The following is a 22,597-nucleotide window of genomic DNA, read 5'->3' as shown; positions in this document are numbered from 1 at the left end:
TCGATTCTTTTTAGGATGGATTGGATTTTTATTTGATTTGAAGGCTAACAGATTTCTTCTTTAATTTTTCATCCTTTAATGTCATTGTGAAGAAATTCAATTTGCTTCTCTTTCTTTGAAATGAGATTAAGGCTTTGCACAATCTCATTTTCGATTAAAGAAAGATACATTTAAACTACTGGTTTACAGAATTCAAAGATAATTTTCTTACCAAATTTCTGAGATGTTAAACCTTTATTAGAAACTGGAAATGGATAAATTTGGGTAAGAAATGGAGTACCCAAAATTACTTCTTCAGTAAGACCTTTAACAAGGAGAAATGAATTCATTAGGCACACTTCATCTTTACAAACATTCACCTTGGAGAGCTTGTATTTGATTTTCAAAGAATTATTTTCTACTCCTTTGAGACTTTCTCTAGTAATCTCAAAATATTTAGACGAAATAATTCCTTCTTGAATCAAATTTTGATAAGCACCTTAACCGATTAGTGTCGTTGCTTCAAATTTATAATCTTTAATTTTCAGTGTCACTTTTGTTAGCCACTTTGGATTAAAGATTTTGTTGATAATGTTGATCTCATTATTTGGAATTTCAACACTTTCTTTTGAAATTATATGTTCTTGATCAATTACAGTAACTGCATTTTCAAGATAAGATATTTGTTGCCTATTTTCATTGATTTCCTTTGTTAGGACCTTGATTTCATGCTGGAGGTGTACTTTGACTGGTGTAGCATGTTCTCTTGATAACTAATTCATTACATCTTGAAAGTTGAAATAAATCGGATCTTTGAACTTTTGATTGGGAGTCTCCAGAGCTTGCTTTTCATTTTCATCAATCTCTATTTTGTTAATTTTCTTAAATACGGGGCATCGGTTGGCATAATCATCCTTTGTATTGCATTTAAAACAAGTGGTATTTTCTTTAGAAAATTTCTGCTTCTTTTTATCTTTGCCATGGTACTTTCTCTTACGATTAGAGTACCCATTTGATTCATTCAATTTACTCTTACTGAAGGCCTTCTTTGAGCATATCTTTTTTCTAGAAGGATTTGTATTGTCAATCCCATATTGCTTGTAAAAAGATCCCAGCTCTCTTTGATAGTCTGAGTCTTTTACAATTTTTGTAGCGTGCTTTTGTTGACAAATTTTTGTTCCTCCACTATTGGTGACCATATTTGAGTAAAATCTTTCCCTAACATACTTAGGTAGTCCTTCTACATATTTATGCTTCCAGACTACATCTCTGCATGTTATGAGGTTATAACGACGTGACATAAAAGTGTCTTTATACCATTCAAAATCACTCATTTTGGGGCATTTCATTCCAAAACTGCTTCCATTGATTCATTACTATATAGAGTTGTTCTTCCTACAAAGTGTTTAATAGCCACGTGAACTAGGGTGTGTTCTGAATTTGACTGGATTGTAACGTCGCAATTAGGTCCTTATTCTATTTTTCTATAGCAGCTTCCTTTATGGCTTCTTTATTTGCATCGGTAAGAAGATTGTGCCACCAACTTCTGAGGTTTCTTGTGAATCCTGTAGTTAATGCGTCAACAATTTCTCTTTGACTCATTCTCTGAAGATAGCTTGTTGCAGCAACAAACATTTCTTGGAAAATGATCATCAATTGCCCCTCAAAACATCCATCAATGTTCCATGTTTCGATATTAGTTCCATCGAGCGAATAAAAGTTCGGGCGTAGGTCATTCCATCCTAGATCAGGTGGTGATGGTCATTTGTAATGATTCTTCATATCAATGTTCTAAACCTTAATAGGAAGAAGCTTTGGAGAATTATAATTGATTGTATTGAGACTTTCCATTCCAAAATTTCTAATTTTTTTTCAAAAGAGGTTCCTACGTGCTCTTTTGAGATTGTTGTCTCTAAGATCTTGTAGGTTAGTTGTTCAACATGCTTATCAGTATTTGATCCCTTTAATTTGATATCAAGGGAGTTTTGTTGCACTACAGGTTGGTTAGGGTCAACCCTAGGTAATCCTGGCCGCTCTAGAGGTGCTATAGTTTTTCTCTATTTATCTAGTTTCATTTCTTCTATAGATCTTGACAAAGTGGTCATGACCTTATTAAAGTAATTGTGTTGCTATTGGATATTTTTAATTTCTCTAACACTAACAATCTTGGTTTTCCTTTCATCAATAGTCTTATAAGGTGAAGAGACAATTGCAGCACTTGGCATTTTTGGGTGTGGAAAAGGAGCTTCTTCTCCTGGAGGATACTCTAAGAGAATTTCTTTTTCTAGTCGTAGTCCACCATGTGAGAGGTTTGTTGGTAACACGAATACTAGCTTCTTTTGCCTTTTGATTGACCCTTGCTATGAATTCATCTTTAAAGAGAAACTTGGGTCTGCTATCCCAATTTTTCTAATTGATATACTTAACATATTTTTCATAATATTGATCATATAAATTCTTATCTTCGAGAGAGATTGTATTATTTGGTTGTAAATATTCTAAGATTTTCTCTCCATGTTAGTCTATGTAGGAGATAAAGATCCTTTAGACTTCTCATACTGAACATCTGGAATGGATTGTTCAAATTCTACTGACATTTTTATTGAATTAGACCTAGTGATTGGTCTTTCCCTGATAGTTGCCTAGTTCTAGAGGAAGTTGCGTGCTCAATAGACCAGACTGGATTACGAGTTAGCTCGCTCCGGTCTAAAATTTTTGAAATTGTCATAGAAGAACGTTCTAAATTGAGTTTCATTAGCATGGTGTAATTTTTTGGAGATACACCTCGAGCTTTAGGAGAAGCATTAGTATACATTATCTTGTAATACAACACGTACGTGACTAAGAACGGATATGATCCATTTTTCAGACGTAGTCCTTTGGCTCAAATATCTAAGAATAAAACATCATAGATATTCTTATCTTGGAGCACAACCGTGAATCCAAGCTTGCAAGTGAAATAGACTAGACCATTGTAGAGGTTTGATTGAACAATCCCTATTAAAGAATTAGAGAAGTTCAAATGCCTTTTATCCCTTAGGGAATATAGATTGGTATATCTAATCCTGTTCTAAAGAAAGGTTTTATGACAACTTGAATGCATCCTATGTGCAGATATCTATTATTGTATCTGCGACATAGTTCGATGTTTTCATTTGCAAGAAGACGATATTCTGAAAAGTCTTCGTTTACTGGGATATTGTTTTTTGAGATCCTCGCTACATCCTTTTCTCTAAAATTGAAGAAATGATGAGTATAAATTTCTTTGGGTTCAAGCCTAGGTATAGACCAATTTTGAAGTCTATTCTCAATGCCAGATAATTGATTCTCTACCCTACTATATTTTGATAGAGTTTCTTCCAAATTCTAGAAATTAAATCTGAAATTATTTGAGAATGAAGAAGAGGAAGTTTCAATCACTTGGAGATTAGGGGACAATTTCTTTTTTAGTTTAGAAAGCACGAGAGGAAAAGAAGAATCCAAGAATTTCGATAGTCGCCTTCTAATGTAATTCTAAAAATTCTTTGTCTATGTTAATCTTCTTCTTTTATCTTAGGTCTAAAACCATTTATATCAACCGATCTAAATTAAAAAATCGTAATCAAAATAATTTCCCTTAAATTTATGTTCATTTCATTCAAAGTACGCAGGTTGACCAAGCCATGCTTGTACCTAAAAGAATGATATGTATATAAACATAAGATAATCATAATGAAAAGATTTCACAATATAGAGATGACCAAAGAATTTTGATAAAGAAGAGGATTAGAGACAAAAAAAAAACTAAGAGAATAACATTAGAGATCGACTATCATCCTTCCCAGATTCGAAAGATGAGTTTACTTCATAGAGAGAGAAAGAAATAGAGAAAGTTGAGCGAAGGCTCTGATGCCATTAAGGGTTGAGGGACATGTATTTATATAGATAGATGAATCTCCAAAAATGTTAGTTCGATTAAAAAAATATTCTATAAAAATTCCATTGAACCATATTCTTTAATAAATATCAAGTGTTCACAATAGTCTACAATGATGATTTATTGACATTATTAAATTCTTTAAATCAACACATTTTAAACATCTACATATATTCTTAAATATTATGAAAATAAATGGTCTTGTGGTATCCTTGTCAAAGATTAGATTTCTAGATTATGATATTAACCAAGGAATCATCAAAGCAATCCAACGGTCATTGGACTTTGTGGCTACCTTACATTATTCAAGTTAAGACTCAGCTATAGAAATTTTTGTATTGTGTCAATTATATTTGAGACTTTATCAAAGACCTTTTAATTTGTTTATCACTGAAGGAAAAACTCAAGAAAATTCCAAAGTCTATGGCAGAGGAGCATACACATATAGTTCAATCAATAAAAGCTCTAGTGAAAAGCATTCCGTACTTATCTTTAGTGGATGAAAAGGCCAAAATTATATCGAAACGATGCTTTCAATGTAGTTACAATAGTATTCTCAAACTGAAAATTAACTGAAAAACCACAGACGTCTGTTATCATTCAGAAATCTGTAATAGTACCCAAAAAAATAATTCCATCATAAAAGTAAAAAGGAAAAAGAAGAAGAAGTGCTTGCAAAAATACTTTACGTTCAAAAGTTTCAATGAGATTTCATCAACAAAGATTTCCTTATCCAAATAGATTTCAAGGCAAGCAAATATGTCCTCGAAAAAGCAAAGAATCTTGTATCTAAACAAATTTTGCATGTTAGCAGGAAATCTTATCTTGCTTTGATTTCAAAATTCAGCCTATAAAAGGCATGGAGGAGTCACTTGTAGATTATCTCTCAAGAGAACATTTTTTTAGAAAAAACTCCTCTTAAATCTACCTCAAAATCCTTCTTTTATCACAATGAAACCTCCGGCTAAGGTCGTCGAGGCAGCCTCTGCCTCTACAAAATTACACAACTAGTTGTTCTAGAGTCAACATTCCAAAGGGCAAACAACCCCTCTCTCAAAGTTATGGACCATCACATACAAATGCAAATAATTACGTCATGGATACTGAAAAACAGTAAAAGATAATCAAGGACCCTTCAGTTACGACTGCAGCTAATAATATACATAATAACTAGTGAGACAGTAGAAGAGAATAACACATGAGACTTTAGTAACCCAGTTCGGCCAATAATACCTACGTCTGGGGAGCTGCGCACAGCTCAGATGAGTAATTTTATTAATAGTCACCATAAACATCAAAACATCAATATAGCTTAAGTATACATCTCAATACTATAACTATATGACTTGTGAATTAACATCAGACTCCAGGCTCCCCGTAGAATAAAGAAGACTCTCGTCGATAGCGTCTGATGGTCAGGCTCCCCCTGAATGTATGCGTTACTCAGTCATTAATCAAACTAACCATAGTCTCATTCTGTATATTACTCATCCTCAAAACTCTACTTTAGGTAGTCATGTTGCTCCAAAAGTTATAAACTACCTTTCGTTTCAACCGCAGCCACTTAAATCACCGATCAGAAGATCAGTCTTCGTAATCAGCACCCAAGGTTTTTTTTTCTCTATCTTTTCGTGCACGTTTCAATCCTCTTCATAGAACATATATAACCCAACTTTTATCTTCTAAAAATATAAGATCCCTAAAGAAGAGGAACTTATTTTATATCTTGGAGATAAATAGAGGCATTCCATAAATATAGGATAATCAAATATTCATTGATTATCTTCTCTTAAATATATCTTCTCTTTTAATTTAAAAGATATTCTTTTAGATAAACTACACTTCAACAAAATTCCCATTTTGTCTAAAAGGAATTTCTCTTTTGGTTCAACAACAGCAGTACCACAGAGTCATTTCATCCATTTGCAGCCGTCAGTTCTTAGTAAGATAGATGTCATTTCATTCAGAAGTTATTTCAATTTAGGAGACAGAAGATGATTTTATCAAACTACATCTGTCGCAAAAGAAAACTACAATCACCAAAAGAGAGCCAGAACATTATCCATTTCTGCCCAAAACCATCAAAAACAAAAAACATCCCACAATATTTTCCTCAGTACATTCACTCCCGCTTTGAACCTGAAAAGTAATGACATTAACCAGATGATGGCTACTGACGACTAGTAGATAGTGCTGAACACTTCAAATGTTGAATTAAAGCATCAACCTCTAATCGACGTTCAGACAACAGAGTGATGAAGTTAGTCAGTGCACAAGATTCAGCAATCAAAAAATTAATAATGCAGGTAGCTAACTCACGATCCATATAGAAGCCTTCAGCAGAGTCATCCCAGTCAGTAGTGTCAAAATACGTGGGCCCCGAGTTGGATGCACATCATGGTCAATATCAGGCACATGACTGCCTTGAAAGAGTCTGTAGCTAAGTGCAATTGTCTTAGGTTCAGGTCTAGAAGCATCGATACAGTAAGCACCGGTCCATTTAGGTAAGTAGCAGACTAGAGAATAACCTTGGAAAAGTAATGGGAACCTTGACTCCAAACGACCCAACATGCCTCAACAGTTGATTGTTAATGAAGGCACCCGTATTTACTTTATCATCATTGCAAATTTGATACAAGAATGTACCTAAGGCAGCAGATATGCTTGAGGCATGTGTGGAAGGGAACCAATTGGCAATGCCAATCTTGTGCAGAATGGCATACTTGACACTGAGAGCAGCTGTAGGGATTCCATTCACAGGCCATGTGGACAAGGTCCCTCCAGATAAGACAATAGATAGAACCTCAATAGTAGGACTTGATGGAGAGCAGTCAATATCAACAGTATTTCCAAGAAAACCATTTATCACAGAAGGTGAAATCATAAATTTGAACCCTCTAATGTGCACCGTCTGATAGTCAACACTACTCGGATCATTAAACTCATCAGGCAGATTGACAATAAATTCTCTAATTAACTAGGGATAAAAAGGGCCAACATTCGAGATAGTTTTTTCCAAACCAGCCTTATGGATAAGGTTCATGATACTCATGCAGGATTGATGTTTGTCAGGTATATTTACCTCATCGGCAATTCTCCTCTACATCACAAACTTTAAGCATTGAACACTTTCCTCGTGATGAAAAGAAATTCCATCAATGGGAACAGATGGAACATTTGCAGGGATTTTCTTTCTGCCAATTTTTATGATAACATTTCTCCTAGCCTATTGAGTTTTTCTTTTTTGGGGTTTAGGATCTTTAGGAGACTCTGGCCTTCCTTCAGAAGATGGTGCAATGGGATCATCAGTAGAAGGAGGAATGTCTTCAGGAGGTATCTCAGTCTGGTTAAAATAAGCACACTGATCATCATTTTCAGAACCATCAGTCTGTTCCTCACGTTTAGCAGTAGCGATTTCAGGAATGTGTGCAGGCACCACATCCGGTTGCGAAGTAGGTAGTTTCGATCGAGAAAGGTGAACAGAAGGAGAATGACATGAAGGTATAACTGGTGACGTCGAGGGTCTCTTGGAGTTGGAATGAATACCCCTTCGGTTGATGAGCTCTCTTCAGAGTGAATGGAACCCGGGGGATCAGAAGGGAGCCTCTCGACTGTAACTGGCTCTGAGGGTTTCTTTAAGAAATGAATTAACGGAACATTATCCCGATCATCTGAATCCATATCCGATAGAGTGGCTTCAGATGCTCAATGTGCATGCACAGTAGGAGAAACAGAAGCAACAAACTCCCCGACTTCAGGCACCGCCTCAGAACGTAAAAACTCCTACAACCTACTGGTGGCCTCTCCCTACAATTTCTCATATAGAAGCCGATAGGATCTCCGGGGAGGAGTACTTTTGAAATAGCGACCTCTGACCCTTTCATGATGTACTGGAGAAGGCCAAGAAGTGATGGCATTAGGTGCATCTTCAGACTGCTTAGGCATATAAGACCCCTTGCGAGTATTCACCATGATGAATACGATTCGAGTAACCGATGAAAAATTTCAACTGATGTATCAACTCCAGAATGTGTAATGACTTAAGATGATCTTAGTTTAAATAGCCAAAATAAAATTCAAATAATCTGAAATTAAACATCCATTAATGAAAAGAACAACTTCATCAGCCGAAAAGACCTCCATTTACTCTGAAAACAGCGCTGACAACTTTAAATATTTGAAACGTTGAGACATGCGCTGTCTTTATTGCTCATCACGAAGTTAAGTGCGACACACACCTAAACCAGCACGTAAGTATTCGAATGAGCCAGCATCCAGGGGTTTAGTGAAGATATCGGCTAATTGTAAATTTGAATGAATATGATCAAGCTTGATTACTTTGTCTTCAACTAGTTCTCAAATAAAGTGGTGTCTTATATCAATATGCTTAGTTCAACTATTTTGAACGAGATTCTTAGATATATCAATTGCACTCATATTGTCACAATACAACGTCATAGTGTCCTGATCAAAGCCATATTCATGCAGCATGATTTTCATCCAAATCAATTGTGTACACCCACTACCTGCAACTATACATTCAGCTTCAACTGTAGATAAAGAAACACAGTTTTGCTTCTTACTTAACCAAGAGATTAAATTGTTTCCCAAAAAGAAGCAACCTCCAGACGTACTTTTACGATCATCAGCTGAACTTGCCCAGTCAGCATCACAATATCCAACTAAAGTGGGAGTTGTATCATAGGAATACATCATTCCAAAGTCACTGGTCCCATGAACGTATTTGAGAATTCATTTAACAGCTTCTAGGTGAGTGATGCGGGGACCTGCCTGATAAGAGCACATATTCCCACAGCATAAGCTATGTCTGGTCGACTTGCTGTTAAGTATAATAGGCTACCTACTATACTCCTGTAAAGTTTGTGTTCAACTTCAGCATCTTCAGTGTCTTTTGTAAGATTAACATGAGTCGCAGCTGGAGTCCGCTTATTTCGAGCCTATTCCAAACCAAACTTTTTAACCATACTCCTGGCATACTTTTCTTAAGATATGAAAATGCCATCATTCTTTTGCTTAATTTGAAGTCCCATAAAGCATGAAAGCTCTCCAACCATGCTCATTTCGAATTCTGACTGCATAATATTAATGAAGTTATTTACTAGATCCTGAGGAAATCCTCCAAAAATGATGTCATCAACATAAATTTGAGCCACCAACAGTTGGTCAGATTTCCTGTGTATGAACAAGGTCTTGTCAATTTCTCCTCTGGAATATCCTCTACCTCTCAAGTATACAGTTAGCCGATCATACCAAGCTCTCGGAGCTTGCTTTAGTCTATATAAGGCTTTGTTGAGCTTATACACATGCTTCGGGTGCTCGGAATCTATAAAATCTTTTGGTCGAGCAACATAAACCTCCTCATTCAAGTACCCATTTAAGAAGGCACTCTTTATATCCATCTGATACAATTTAAATTTGTATGCATGATATAACCAGTAAAAGTCGAATGACTTCAAGTCGAGCAACAGGAGCAAACGTTTCATCAAAGTCAACACCTTCAACTTGAGTATACCCTTGAGCTACTAATCTGGCTTTATTTTTCGTCACACATCCAGTTTCATCAGTCTTATTTTTAAATATCCATTTGGTGCCAATAACGTTTACACCTTCTGGCTTTGAGACTAACGTCTAGACATTGTTTCGTCTAAATTACAGTAGCTCCTCTTGCATAGCATTTAACCAATACTCATCTTTGAGGGCAGAGTCAACAGTCGAAGGTTCAATGGTGGGAATATAACACAAATCAGTAACCATCTTCAAATAATCAATCTTATCTTTCCTTCTAGTCTGCATCCCAGCTGATGGATCACCTATGATAAAGCTTGCTGGATGATTTTTCTTTACATGAGCTGAAGGAATTAGTTCTGATTTTTTATTGATAATTTCTTATGATGATTTTTTCAAACTTTTGCCTGGACCGTCAGATGAATTATAGCTTTAGACTCTTCCATAGTACTCATAGTTCTGACTTCGGACATGTTTAGAGTCTCATCTTCCTCACCATTCATCTGTTTGATAGCAGAATCGAGATCATTTATAGTTACATTGATTGTTTCCATAACACTGTCAGATCTGTTATTATAAACTCTATAGGCCCAACTGTTCTGAGAGTACCCGAGAAAGATTTCTTGTTCAGACCTTGCATCCCATTTCTGACGGTATTCTCGGTCAGCTAAGATATAACATGTACTTCCACACACATGGAAGTATTTGACATTTGGTTTTCTCTCTTTCCAAAGTTCATAAAGAGTAACGGTCGTTCCAGTTCTAATAGTTACTCTATTATGAATGTGACAGGCAATATTTACAGCTTCTGCCAAAAAACATAGAGGTAAATTTTTGGCATGTATCATAACACGAGCCATTTCTTGTAATGTTCTGTTCTTTCTGTCTACTACACCATTTTGTTGAGGAGTTATCAGTGCAGAAAACTCATGGTGTATTCCTTCTAACAGACAAAAACTGTTAAAGCCTTCATTATCGAATTCTTTACCATGATCACTTCGGATTCTTGTTATCTTCTTCCCTTTTTCACGCTGTAGCTTCAAACACAGATTTTTGCATATTTCAACTGTATCTGTTTTCCTTTGAGAAAACAAACCCAAGTGTATCTTGAGTAATCACAACAACAACCAGCACATACCTCTTACCTCCAAGACTTTCTGTTTGCATTGGACCCATGAGATCCATATGTAACAATTCCAAGACTCTATTGGTATAACATTCTTTCAAACTTTTATGAGTAGACCTTGTCTTCTTGCCAATTTGACAATCTCCACAGTAGAAGTTTCCATTTACGTTTAAATCAGAAATTCCAACAACTTCTTTATTTTTAATAACTTGTTCCAATTCTCTCATGCTGACATACCCCAGCTTTCTGTGTCATAGCCATGTTTGATCGGATCTTATCAACTGACAGGTGTCAGACACATTTAAATTCCAATGGTAGCAATTATCAACTTGTCGTTTACCATTCATACAAATTTGATTTTCTTTATTCATGACAACATAACCAATATCATCAAAACTAACTTTGTAACCTTGATCACACAGTTGACTTATACTAATCAAGTTTGCTTTTAGTCCATCCACATACCTAACATCGTTCAGTTGTGGCAGATCATCTTTGTCTCTGTTAAGTTTAGCTATAATGTTTCCTTTTGCACCGTCACCAAAGGTAACATGTCCGGTGACATAGTCGTTTCAGTTCATAAAGTAGGATATGTTTCCAGTCATATGTCTGGAGCACCCACTATCAAAATACCACGCATCATCTGTGGTCTGAACATATGTAAATGCAATCTTACATCTTTCAGTAGATTTAATTGTCCAAACCATGCAAGGTTGAGCATGGCTTCTATTCCAGTGTTTCTGTTGACGTAATTGGTCTTGCCTTAATTTATAACAAATTGACCTGATATGACCTTTTCGACCACAATAGTAACAAGTTCTCCCAAGAGATTTAACTGGAGCCCTAATGCCAGTCTCTATATGAATCGTGTCATATTCAACTCTTATTGAGGCAGGGACAAATTTGATTTTTGATGTAGCTTTAGAACTACTTGCAGATGCCACAAATCCCAACCCATATCTATGAGAGCCATTATGTCCAGCTTTTAGTATTGAACCTAGATTCTCCATTCTTGAATTTAGCATTTTAACGGATTTTAAAATCTGACCATTCACATTCTGAACCTCTCTTAATTTTAACTTTAGAGAAGATATTACAGACATCAACCGTTCATTTTCTTCTAAAAGATCTTGGATCCTTTAAGTTTGTATTGCCCTTGCTTCACAATCTTCTTTCCATAGAGTTTCAAGCTTCTCAATTGACAATTCATCATTTTTACTTTCTACCGAACATTCACTATCATCATTAGTGTTCTCATCAGTAATTCGTATTGCGAAACCATTTATGTTGCCATCATCATCTCTACTATCAATAGATTCTTCATCTGACAGTGTGACACGAAAGTTTTTCTTCTGTTTTCTCAAGAATGTGGGACATTCTACCTGATAATGACCAACTCCTCGACATTCTCTACACCTGAAAAATCTTTCTATCACCTTCCATTTTCTTAAGATAACCATCACTTCTTCTATCAGAATTTTCATTGTTTCTCCTAGTAGGACCGTTATCATTTCTTCTTCGATACTGATTAGAAGTTTGAACATTCATACCTGTGGCATTCAGATTTCTTAAATTCCGAAGGGCGTTTGTGAATTGTTTGGTTAATAAAGCTATTGACTCATCCATGTTTGTTTGAGTAACACAATCATCCTCCTCGTTTACATGTGTAGATTTAAAAGCAATTCTCTTGCCTTTCTTACTTTCTCTATCAGCAGTGGCCATCTCAAACATAAGCAACGAACCAAACAATTCATCAAGTTTCAGCGTTGTAATATCATGAGCTTCCTCAATCGCAATAACTTTCATATCAAATTTTCTGGGCAAGGATTGAAGAACTTTTCGAACTATCTTAGAGTCAGGTATCTTTTCACCGAGCAGCAGGGATTCATTTGCAAGTTCAAGAACTCTCTTATTGTAATCAGACACTGATTCATCCTTGCTCATTCTCAATGCCTCAAACTTAGATGTTATCAGCTGTAGTCTTAAAATCTTTACTTTGGAGGTACCTTCATATGCTACCTCTAAGGTTTTCCAAGCTTTTTTGCCTGTACCGGAGGAATTTATTAACTTGAAAACGTTCTGGTCAACACCATTAAATATCGCGTTAAGAGCTCTGGCATTCCCAACAGAAGCTTGCTCTTTAGCATCGGTCCAATCAACTTCAGGTTTTGGAACTGAGACACCATTCACGGTAAACATAGAAGGATCATAACAAACCACAAGAGCTCTCTAAGCTTTTCCATCTAACGTCTTAATGAAGATGATCATCCGAGGTTTCCAATATGAGTAGTTTTTACCATCTAAAACAGGAGGACGAGATGCAGATGGTTCTTCTCTAATTATCTCCATGATCATTCAACCCGCTCTGATACCAAATGAAAAATAGTAAAAGATAATCAAGGACCCTTCAGTTACAGCTGCAGCTAATAATATACGTAATAACTAGTGAGATAGTAGAAGAGAATAACACATGAGACTTTGGTAACCCATTTCGGCCAATAATGCCTAATTCTAGGGAGCTGCGCACAGCTCAGATGAGTAATTTTATTAATAGTCACCATAAACATCAAAACATCAATATAGCTTAAGTATACATCTCAATACTATAACTATATGACCGGTGAATTAACATCAGACTCCAGGCTCCCCCTGGAATAAAGAAGACTTCCGTCGATAACGTCTCATGGTCAGGCTCCCCCTAAATGTATGTGTGACTCAGCCATTAATCAAACTAACCATAGTCTCATTTTTTATACTACTCATCCTTAAAACTCAACTTTAGGTAGTCATGTTGCTCCAGAAGTTATAAACTACCTTTCATTTCAGCTGCAGCCATTTCAATCACCAATCGGAAGATCAGTCTTCGTAATCAGCACCCAAGCTTTTTTTCTCTATATTTTCGTGCACGTTTCAATCCTCTTCAGAGAACATATATAATACAACTTGTATCTTCTAAACATATAAGATCCCTAAAGAAGAGGAACTTATTTTATATCTCGGAGATAAATAGAGGGATTCCATAAATATAGGAGAATAAAATATTCATTAATTATCTTCTCTTAAATATATCTTCTCTTTTAATTTAAAAGATATTCTTTTAGACAAACTACACTTCAACAGATACTTATATAAAAAATAATATCTCATCGACGTCAAGGCTCTACTCAAAATACATTATCTATGGGCCTTCCTTTTCAACCTTTAACTACATTGTTGCGTCCTAGAACAACAAATTCAAATAAGAGACTAGTTGGGTCATATTCGAATACAAATTTAGTTCATCGACACCCTTCATCGTTTTCGTAAAAGTAAGGAGACCCAAGGTTTCCCAACCCTCAACCTCCCGTTCAAGGATACTTCACAAAAATAGTTATGATAGACATTACCATAGAACTATAATTTGACGAACCATTAGTACACAAGGTCTGTACTCAAACATTTTCTCGTGAATTCACCTTTCATCTCGAGAATATTTAAAAGACCAAGAACTTTTTATGGGTTTAATTTGGCCAATACCAAATCGGTTGAAATTACTTCCGCCTTAGATCGCTCTGATCCATAAAAGATCATCTACTTAAAGCTGGATTTTTTAAGGTTGTTACTTTATTCTATTGCAAGCAAGGGATGTTTGTGAACAAAGAATTCTAAAAAACATTTAAACCACAGACAACCAATTACAGTGACTATATGGGAGGCTAAGATCATGTTTTTTGGTTTCAAGCTTACAACTGCTCTTGGTTCGTAACATTTTAAGCATGCTTAAAAAATGCTCTTTCTAAATTGGTTTCAAAATTGGTGGATATATTTTGGACTCTAAGGTAATTTTTTCAGTAGAAGTGAAAAGGTCATATTACTTGTTTCAACAAAGCGTCTATGCTTCTCCTCTTTTCAAGAATTTCTAGTTTATGATCAAATGAAAATTTCAAAGTGTTTGAGCAAAGCTCTTGGTGGGAGAATTTCGACTATTCTCATCTTGAAGTGAGTAAGATGAAAGATTGGCTTAAAACCAACATTCATCTTCATGACATGACTCGCCAAGCAGATGAAAGTTTTGTTTTGGCAAAACACTCAATTTTAAGTTCCTTGGCTGGAGTCGAAACTCAAGATGACTTCAATTTGGTGATCATTATAGTCGTGCAACACCTATCACACCACGACAAAGAATGGGTAGTGCAAGATGATATTCATTCCTCTGCCTCATTAAATAATGAAGTTGTAGACGATGACGAGGATTACGATTCATACACCGACACGACATCACCGACTGATTCTTAGATTCTAGACCAAGCTGATCGAGGATTAAGGTAATTAAATCAAATGTATTATTACTTTCTCACGTAGATTATTGTATATTAATTTAAATTATCACATTTATTTATGATAAGATAATTGTATTCGAATCTTATCCATATGCTTTCTTTCAGTCTATTTTACTGGCTCAAAACATGAAGATCTTTTATTGAAATGGGCCAGAAGTAGATGGCAAGCATTGAAAGTGGACTAACCTACCACAAGCCACATGGTTAGTGAAAGGATTGAGCTCGTTGATTGTAATATCTCACCAGCCAAACTAATTTTCAATGGATAGTACGTTAGGTACATTTTGTTGAGAAGCCATTTTTCGTAAGATCGTGGGTTGTATTGCCGTTGACAAAAGGTAGCAACTAGTACAATGATATATTTAACAGTTCTAATCCAGGCCATCCAAACAAAGTTGGATGTCATCATCTTTTTCTAAGAAAAGATAAGATTATGATAATCTCAACTACCAATTATGGGTCTTGTCCTGTTGACTGCTCTTATTACTTTGAAAATTTCTACCATATGTATACAATTACACGTGTCTCAACAATAGGTGTACACATGGTAGAAAATTCCAAAGTAATAAAAGTAGTCAGCAAAATAATACCCCTGATGCTTTATCATGAAGGAAATTTTATTTTTTAATATATCTCTTATGCAATTAGTACAGTATCAAGGGTTAGTGGAGCAGTTGATTTATCTATCCCATACTTGACTAGATAACTTTTATGCAGTTAGTATAGTGAGTTAGTTTATGCAGGTTCTGTGCGAAGAGCACATGGAAGTTGTGATTTGTATACTTAGATATTTAAAAACTAGGAAATTAAAAGGTTTGATGTTCAGGAAGAGTAAGATTAGTGACTGACAAAAAGTCTACTTCTGGATACTGTACCTTCGTATGGGGCAACCTTGTGGCTTAGAGGAGTAAGAAGATTAGTTGTTGCTAAGATTTAGTAGAAGCTAAATATCGAACCATGAGTTTAGGGATTTGTGAAAAGATTTGGTTACAGAATGTATTGTATGACCATCACTAGGATGGTGAGTTACCTATAAAGCTATTCTGTGATAACAATAAAGTTGCTATCAGCATAGCTAATAACCTCGTTTAACATGATAGAACTAAAATGTGGAGATTGACAAACATTTCATGAAGGAAAAACTTGATAATAACAGTATCTGTATTCTGTACATTCTATCAAATCAACAACTTGTTGATGTTCTTGCTAAGGGTTACTTAGGAAGAATTTCGACTCATGTAATAACAAGTTGGGTCTTATTGGCATCGACGCCCCAACACGAGGGGAGTGTTGAAAATGATTGTATGAAGGGTATTTGTGTAATCTTCATACCCTTGTTTATTTCCCTTTTTGTCAAGGCTCATTATATGGCCTATGAATATTCCATTCATTGTATTCTTTTGATAATAAAAAAAATATACAAAAGACCGATCATATCATAGTTTTTTCTTCCAAAATTGGGTTTCTATATATACCCGACCCGATGTTATTGTTTATTCTCTTTCTGTTATAAAATTTTGATATTACAATACATCAAATGTGCGTTGAACTATGCTAATTTTTCCAAAAAAAAAAAAAAAAAAAAAAAAAAAAAGCTATCTCAAACACATTATGTTTTGAGGAAAAATATAAAGAAGAAGGCTGGTGAGTGGAAATTCAGATGTAACATGACTTTATCTGCCATCATCAAACATTAAAGCTTTTTCCCCCCGGTCTCTCTCTCTCTCACTCTCTCTCTCTCTCTTTTGAAAAGAAGCATGAAGCTTTTCGAAGGGAATAGTATTGGCAAAGTCATCTTTGGCATATTATACATATTATTTGCTTTTGAATTTTAGAGATGTTGAGAGTTTTGCCTCCATTTCCTTCATTTCCCTCCCCCTTTATTATTTTACTAAATTTGTCATGAAATTAATTACTTATACTAGCTAGGAAATTTTGTAGGGTTTTATCTTTTAACTTTAAATCGTGGTTTTGTTAAGATAATAGGACCAAGAATTAAAAAAATAAAAGAAGATGGAAGTGAAGAAAAAAAATTATGAGATTTATTCCTATATTTAATTTTAAAATTATTTTTTTTAACTGAAAAAATATCAGAATAATTTCTCATACCACGTTAATTAATAGTGGAAGCATTTCATTTTTTAAATTTAGAATTATTGTTGCCAACGAAGTATTAGGAGTTTCTATTTATATAATATTGAGGGTATTTTTATTTTAACTTTTCTCAAGTTTTTGTTTAAACTTTAGAAAGTTGAATGGTATTTTTTTAAAAATTTAATCTAAAACTAACTATATGATATGTTTAAAAGTTTGAAGACATTTTTTTATAATTTAGTCTGTATTTTTTTAATCTTTCTAAATTTATAAGTATTTTAGAGTGAATGTGATGGGTAAGTCTTGGAAACAAAAAGGATTAACATATAGTCCTGAATTGTACTGATTTTGGTCAAAACAATAATTGTTTCACTAAGTCGATCAATTTAGGTAAGAGGTCTTTTAAAAAATATAAAAAAACAGTAAAGTATTTATTTGTATAGAATATTTCGAAAATTGAAAAAGTTTAGAGGCTCACCGTGTAAAATACCAAAAATGTCTCGTCAATGCACGTAATATATTGGTAACGTGATTTGATACACGATCGCCCCAAATCTAAACCAATTTTTTTCAAAATTTGATATACGATTGTTTAGATTTGGCTACACGATTGCCAAATCTAAATAAAAATTTCAAAATTTGGTACACCATTGTTTAGATTTGGGGTTACAAATCTTAAAAAAATTCAAAATTTGGTATACGATCGATTTACGTTTAGATTTGGCCCCAAATCTAAACTATTTTTTTTTTTCAAAATTTGGTATAAACGATTTTTTTCAATGTTCTTTATACACATCCTTTAATTTTTGTTACTTTAATTTAAATGCCTAACAAATTTTTTCAAAATTCTTTATACACCATATCTGTAAAAAAGAAAAGAAGAAAGACGATGAATAAAAAGAAACAGAAATAAAAAGAAGAAACGGGAATAAAATAAAATAGATTTGGTTAGCCAATCTAAAAAAAGAAAGATGGAAGAAATAGATGGAATGAAAAATTTAAAATATTTAAAAAATGGCTAAATTTATCTTGTTTGTTAGACGATAGTAAATATTTTAGTAGTTTGTTATAATTAAAAAAGTTTCACTTTATATAATTTATAATAAATGATAATTTAATTGATTAACACTTCCTTCTAATACATGATAATTTCAACCTTTACACGGAAACGTTATACACTTGAGAAAATTAAATGATAAGTTGAAACCATATGGAGAATCTAAATTCATTAAGGTTAAGGTTCTTATTCATATAACCATTGATTTAGGGTTTTGAGTGACTGTACATAGTTTAGAAGTATAGATTTATTATTATTATTATTATTATTATTATTATTATTATTTATTTCCTGTCAATGTTATAGAAAACAATATTTTATTCATAGACTCCCGTGTAAATATAATTACATAGCACAAAAACCAGAGTTTTTTTAAAAAGAAAGAAAAAAGAAAAAATATTTAATGTTAGTTAGAAAATTGTTATAAATTAACAAAAAATCAAATAAATTACAAAACTAAGAAAATTGTTATACATTCTACATCTGTATTTAAAAAATAAAAGAAGTCTTTGGGGAACCTGTTTAGGTGAGTACTTAAAGAAAAGTTATGTAATCTTTTCTTTTTCCTTTATTTTTATTTATTCTTTTGTGTGTGTATACACATTTGAAAATAGTAATATTTCTTTTTGTATATCATATTATTAAAATATATAACATTTCTAAATCAAGAAAAAATGGTTGTAACTGAACGTTTAATTTAAAAATATTAAAGAAATTAAATAGAAAAAAAGTGTTCTCTCTTTTCTAAAATTTTTAATTTGTTAAAAATTTACTTCAGAAACAGTTGCACATCATCAAATTAATCCTAAACCAATCTTTTGCATATGAATTGGACTCTTTTTCCTACAGAAATAACTTCTCTAACCCTTGAACAAAAATATATGAAAGGGACGAGCAATCAACATGTGCATCAGAAATATCTCAACTAGGCTAATAGTGTTTCATACCAAATAGTTTAAACAAACAGTTTGCTCTGATATATACCATCCATTTTCTAATGGAATTAAACCAAACCAAATGGAAACCAGTGAAAAGGAGTATGGTTTGGTTTGTGTTGATTCCTATGTTTTCACCTGTGAAAGTGAATTTGTAAGATAAGGTACCAAACATTTTACCTTTTCAGGGACAGGTTTTGCAGGTAGCTATGGAAGTCTTGGCCTGAAAGAACACAATCAGAGATAGTTGAAATTAAAGTGAGAATTGATTTAATTCACCAAAGCAAAAACCAATGATGCAAAAAGTAAAGATAAATAACGTAATGATTTTGTTTCATGAAAATGATAGAAATACAATAATTGAGTTTGGTAGTTGTATATGTCTTCTTACCTAAACCATAGTGGACAATAGTATATGTGCATCTTGTCTTGGATCAAGACATGCTCTTCCAACTATAAGATCTAGAGATTTGAATCTTCCTACCACACATGTTAAACTCGAGAAAATAAAATAGCATAGGTATATTAATAAAGAGATAAACCTAATTCCCAACTCAATCATTTTGCTTCAACAAAAAATAATATTAATACTATTTAATAAACGAGAAATACGACAAAAGACCTCTAGAGAATTTTGATATATACCATCCAACACTAAGAAATATCTCGAGTTTATTCGTTAGAGCAAAATGTATGGTCAAAGTTTTTTAACCAAATGATTTTTAGATATTTGGTTTCTAAAAGTCAAATCTATATAAACACTATTTTACATGTACGCTATTGATTTTTTTGTTTTGCTGTTTACATTCTAAGAGTGTCATCAAGATATTGTAAATCAAATTTTGAAATATATAAAAATAAAGTAGTTCTCTCTCACTTCAGGAACCCCTTCTAATCACTTAATTTGATTATCATAACAAGCGAGCAAAACATTAAATGCTCGAACCGAGAGTGTTTCTACCAAACCGATCACATTTTACCCTACCAAAATTCGACCTGAACCCATTAAGATGATTTAGGGAAATGATAAGATCTAAACACATCAAAGAAAAAAGAACCAGAGGTGAATTGAATTATTGAATAAATTTGGGGTTTGATAGTTTTATGGGGAAAGTAAAAAGGAGGGGCTCCCTTCAGTCCAAGCAAAGAATAAGAGAGAGTGCAAAATATCTCCCGCTTCATTCACACAATCACAATAGAGGAAAAGAATATACTTTGAACCAAATTTTCTTTTCTTTTTCTTGGATAATTTCTTTTTGAGTTCTACTGAGTGTTTGAGTGAATGAGTCGGCAGTTACTTCAGCAACCCCTTTGAATCCCTCTATGAGTGGACTGAAGGAAGCTCTCTCTCTCTATTTCTCCATGCAATCTTTCATGTTCGAAACTTGGTCTGAGATATTCACGAATCATATAGATTAATTATTATTCAAACTATGGTAATCAACTGCTTAAAATGTTAAAAACTTTTTGAGTTAGAAAAAAATAGTTTGTTGAGTGATACATAATTTACCTAATTAAATAGACTTAGAACACTCTATATCCTAACAAAACCAAAATTAGGAATGAAAAAGTAAACTAAATTGGAATATGAGATACGAAGGGAAGACTTCAAAATGAATATAATTTGAAAATATAATAATTGGGAAGATTAATTAGGATTTAAATTAATAAATAGTGATTATAACTAATGAATCTACACAAAGAAAGTTTTTCACAAAAGTGGGGAGAAAAGAACATAGTTGGGAACATCATTTAAAAAAAAAAACAAAAACAAAAAAGTTATAATGTTTTTGAACCAAGCATTCAGGTGGCCTTGAAAATCTAAGACTATGAATAATCAATTCTTTTTTCTCCTACTTGTCATGGGATTTCTCAAAAACCTCCAAAACAAGCAAAAAGATAACTCTATAATCAAGATGAATAATAATTCTTTAAAAAAAAAAACAAAAAACATAATCTCTCTGCAAAGAGGACTCAGATTTTTCCAAATAAAGGGAAAAAAAACCCATTAGATTAACTGATCAAAACTTTGAATAAAAAGTCAGATCTCTCCAAAGAAATTAAAGCTCATGTATTCCCTTGGAAAAAAAAACAAACAAAAAAAAAAAGGAAAAAAGTAAGAAAAATTAACCTGGATCAAGAGGCAGCATGATGTGAAGAAGAAGAAGGAATCTTCCATTTAAATGATAAATATATATAAGAGGGAAAAAAGGATTATTAAGTAAAATGAGATAGATTAGGCATATATTGAATGAATTAGAGGGCAAAAAGAAGTAATTTGGGAAGATGGGTATTTATAAAAACCCTAAAATTTTAGGGGATGTGAAATAAGATTGGGAGTTGAGGATGAACCCTAGGGCAGGTAGTGGGATCTTGTTTTTCAAATAAAAAGGAAGAAGCTAAAGTTGAGAATAAGGAATTAAAAAGGAGAATGAGGGTAATAAAGGGAAAAAGGAGAGATATTTGGGGGGAAAAAGGATATGTGTATAAATTATAAATAAACTAAAAGTGATGTTTTTAGACATGATGGGACATGGTTGCTATAAGAGTTTGGGACATAAAAGTAGACTCAAGATCTCAATAAATCTAACACTTGAGAAAAAGTTTGGTAGAGAGAGATAGAGAGAGATGTGTGGGTTTTTTTTTTTTTTTTTTCTTTTTTTAGTTTACTTTGGATTAGATATTTGGTGAGGAATAATATTTTTGCTTATCAAGAGAAAAAGTACATGTCAATTTTTATTATTAGATTATATTCGTGTTAGTATGTAGTTTTAAAACATAATTCTAACGTTGGTCTAGGTAAAACTAATTTTAACGTCCATCGTCTAAATTTATTCACTCTTTTTTTAGTTTACTTTGGATTAGATATTTGGTGAGGAATAATATTTTTTTCTTATCAAGAGAAAAAGTACATGTCAATTTTTATTATTAGATTATATTTGTGTTAGTATGTAGTTTTAAAACATAATTCTAACGTTGGTCTAGGTAAAACTAATTTTAACGTTCATCGTCTAAATTTATTCACTCATGAAATATTATGGTTTTGAATAAATGTATAAAAGTTTTTAATTTCATGTTCTAATTGACATTCTTAATAAATGTATGTATGTATGCATGCATGCATGCATGCATTTATGTATGTATGTATGTATGTATGTATGTATGTATGTAGATATTTACAATTTATATCTCTAGGTTTTTTCGAAGAAAATAATTTCACAATGGTGGTTAGGGGTGAGCATCGACTTTCGACAAACCGACTCAAATAACCGAAACAGAATAAATCGCACCTGGCGATCGATTTCTATGAAAAAGTGATTACGGTCTATTTAAGAAATAGATTTTTGAAAAATTAAACCAACCTGATCGAATCTATATCCTCGCCGTTTGAACCCAACCAAAATTTTAAAATATTAATTAGTTATATATATATATACATATTATCATTATTATTATTAAAAAATGAAATTGAAAGCTAAGTAGCCCAACCTCGGCTGGCTCAAGTTCTAGGCTTCTTAGCTTCCCTACCTTCCATCCTGGTTAGACAAGCACCGAGATTAACCCGAGAACTCAATCTCTAAAGTTTTATGTTCTTCATCTCAGCCGAAAAACACCAACGTTAGCCCCCATATTTCACTTCTTTCT

General features: G+C 33.3%; 1 long non-coding RNA gene and 1 other non-coding gene across 3 annotated transcripts; both read right to left on the bottom strand.

Annotated features, from left to right (window-relative positions):
• Positions 1-18,785: 18,785 nt before the first annotated feature.
• On the bottom strand, positions 18,786-21,362 carry LOC127151337 (uncharacterized). Of its 2 annotated transcripts, XR_007824246.1 has the most exons (3): positions 21,084-21,360; positions 19,344-20,342; positions 18,786-19,175 (listed from the first exon to the last, which is right to left on the bottom strand). It is a non-coding gene; the product is annotated as an uncharacterized LOC127151337 (long non-coding RNA). The 2 variants fall into 2 exon arrangements; XR_007824245.1 differs by having other exon boundaries at positions 19,344-21,362.
• MIR319C (microRNA MIR319c) lies at positions 20,064-20,303 on the bottom strand. The gene is given in 1 exon segment (NR_120747.1): positions 20,064-20,303. It is a non-coding gene; the product is annotated as a microRNA MIR319c (primary transcript).
• Positions 21,363-22,597: the final 1,235 nt, after the last annotated feature.

Source organism: Cucumis melo, chromosome 10 (genome assembly GCF_025177605.1).
Source record: "Cucumis melo cultivar AY chromosome 10, USDA_Cmelo_AY_1.0, whole genome shotgun sequence".
In the NCBI taxonomy this organism is placed as follows: domain Eukaryota; kingdom Viridiplantae; phylum Streptophyta; class Magnoliopsida; order Cucurbitales; family Cucurbitaceae; genus Cucumis; species Cucumis melo.
The sequence above is the reverse complement of the archived record's forward strand: the minus strand, read 5'-3'. Positions and strand labels throughout refer to the sequence as shown.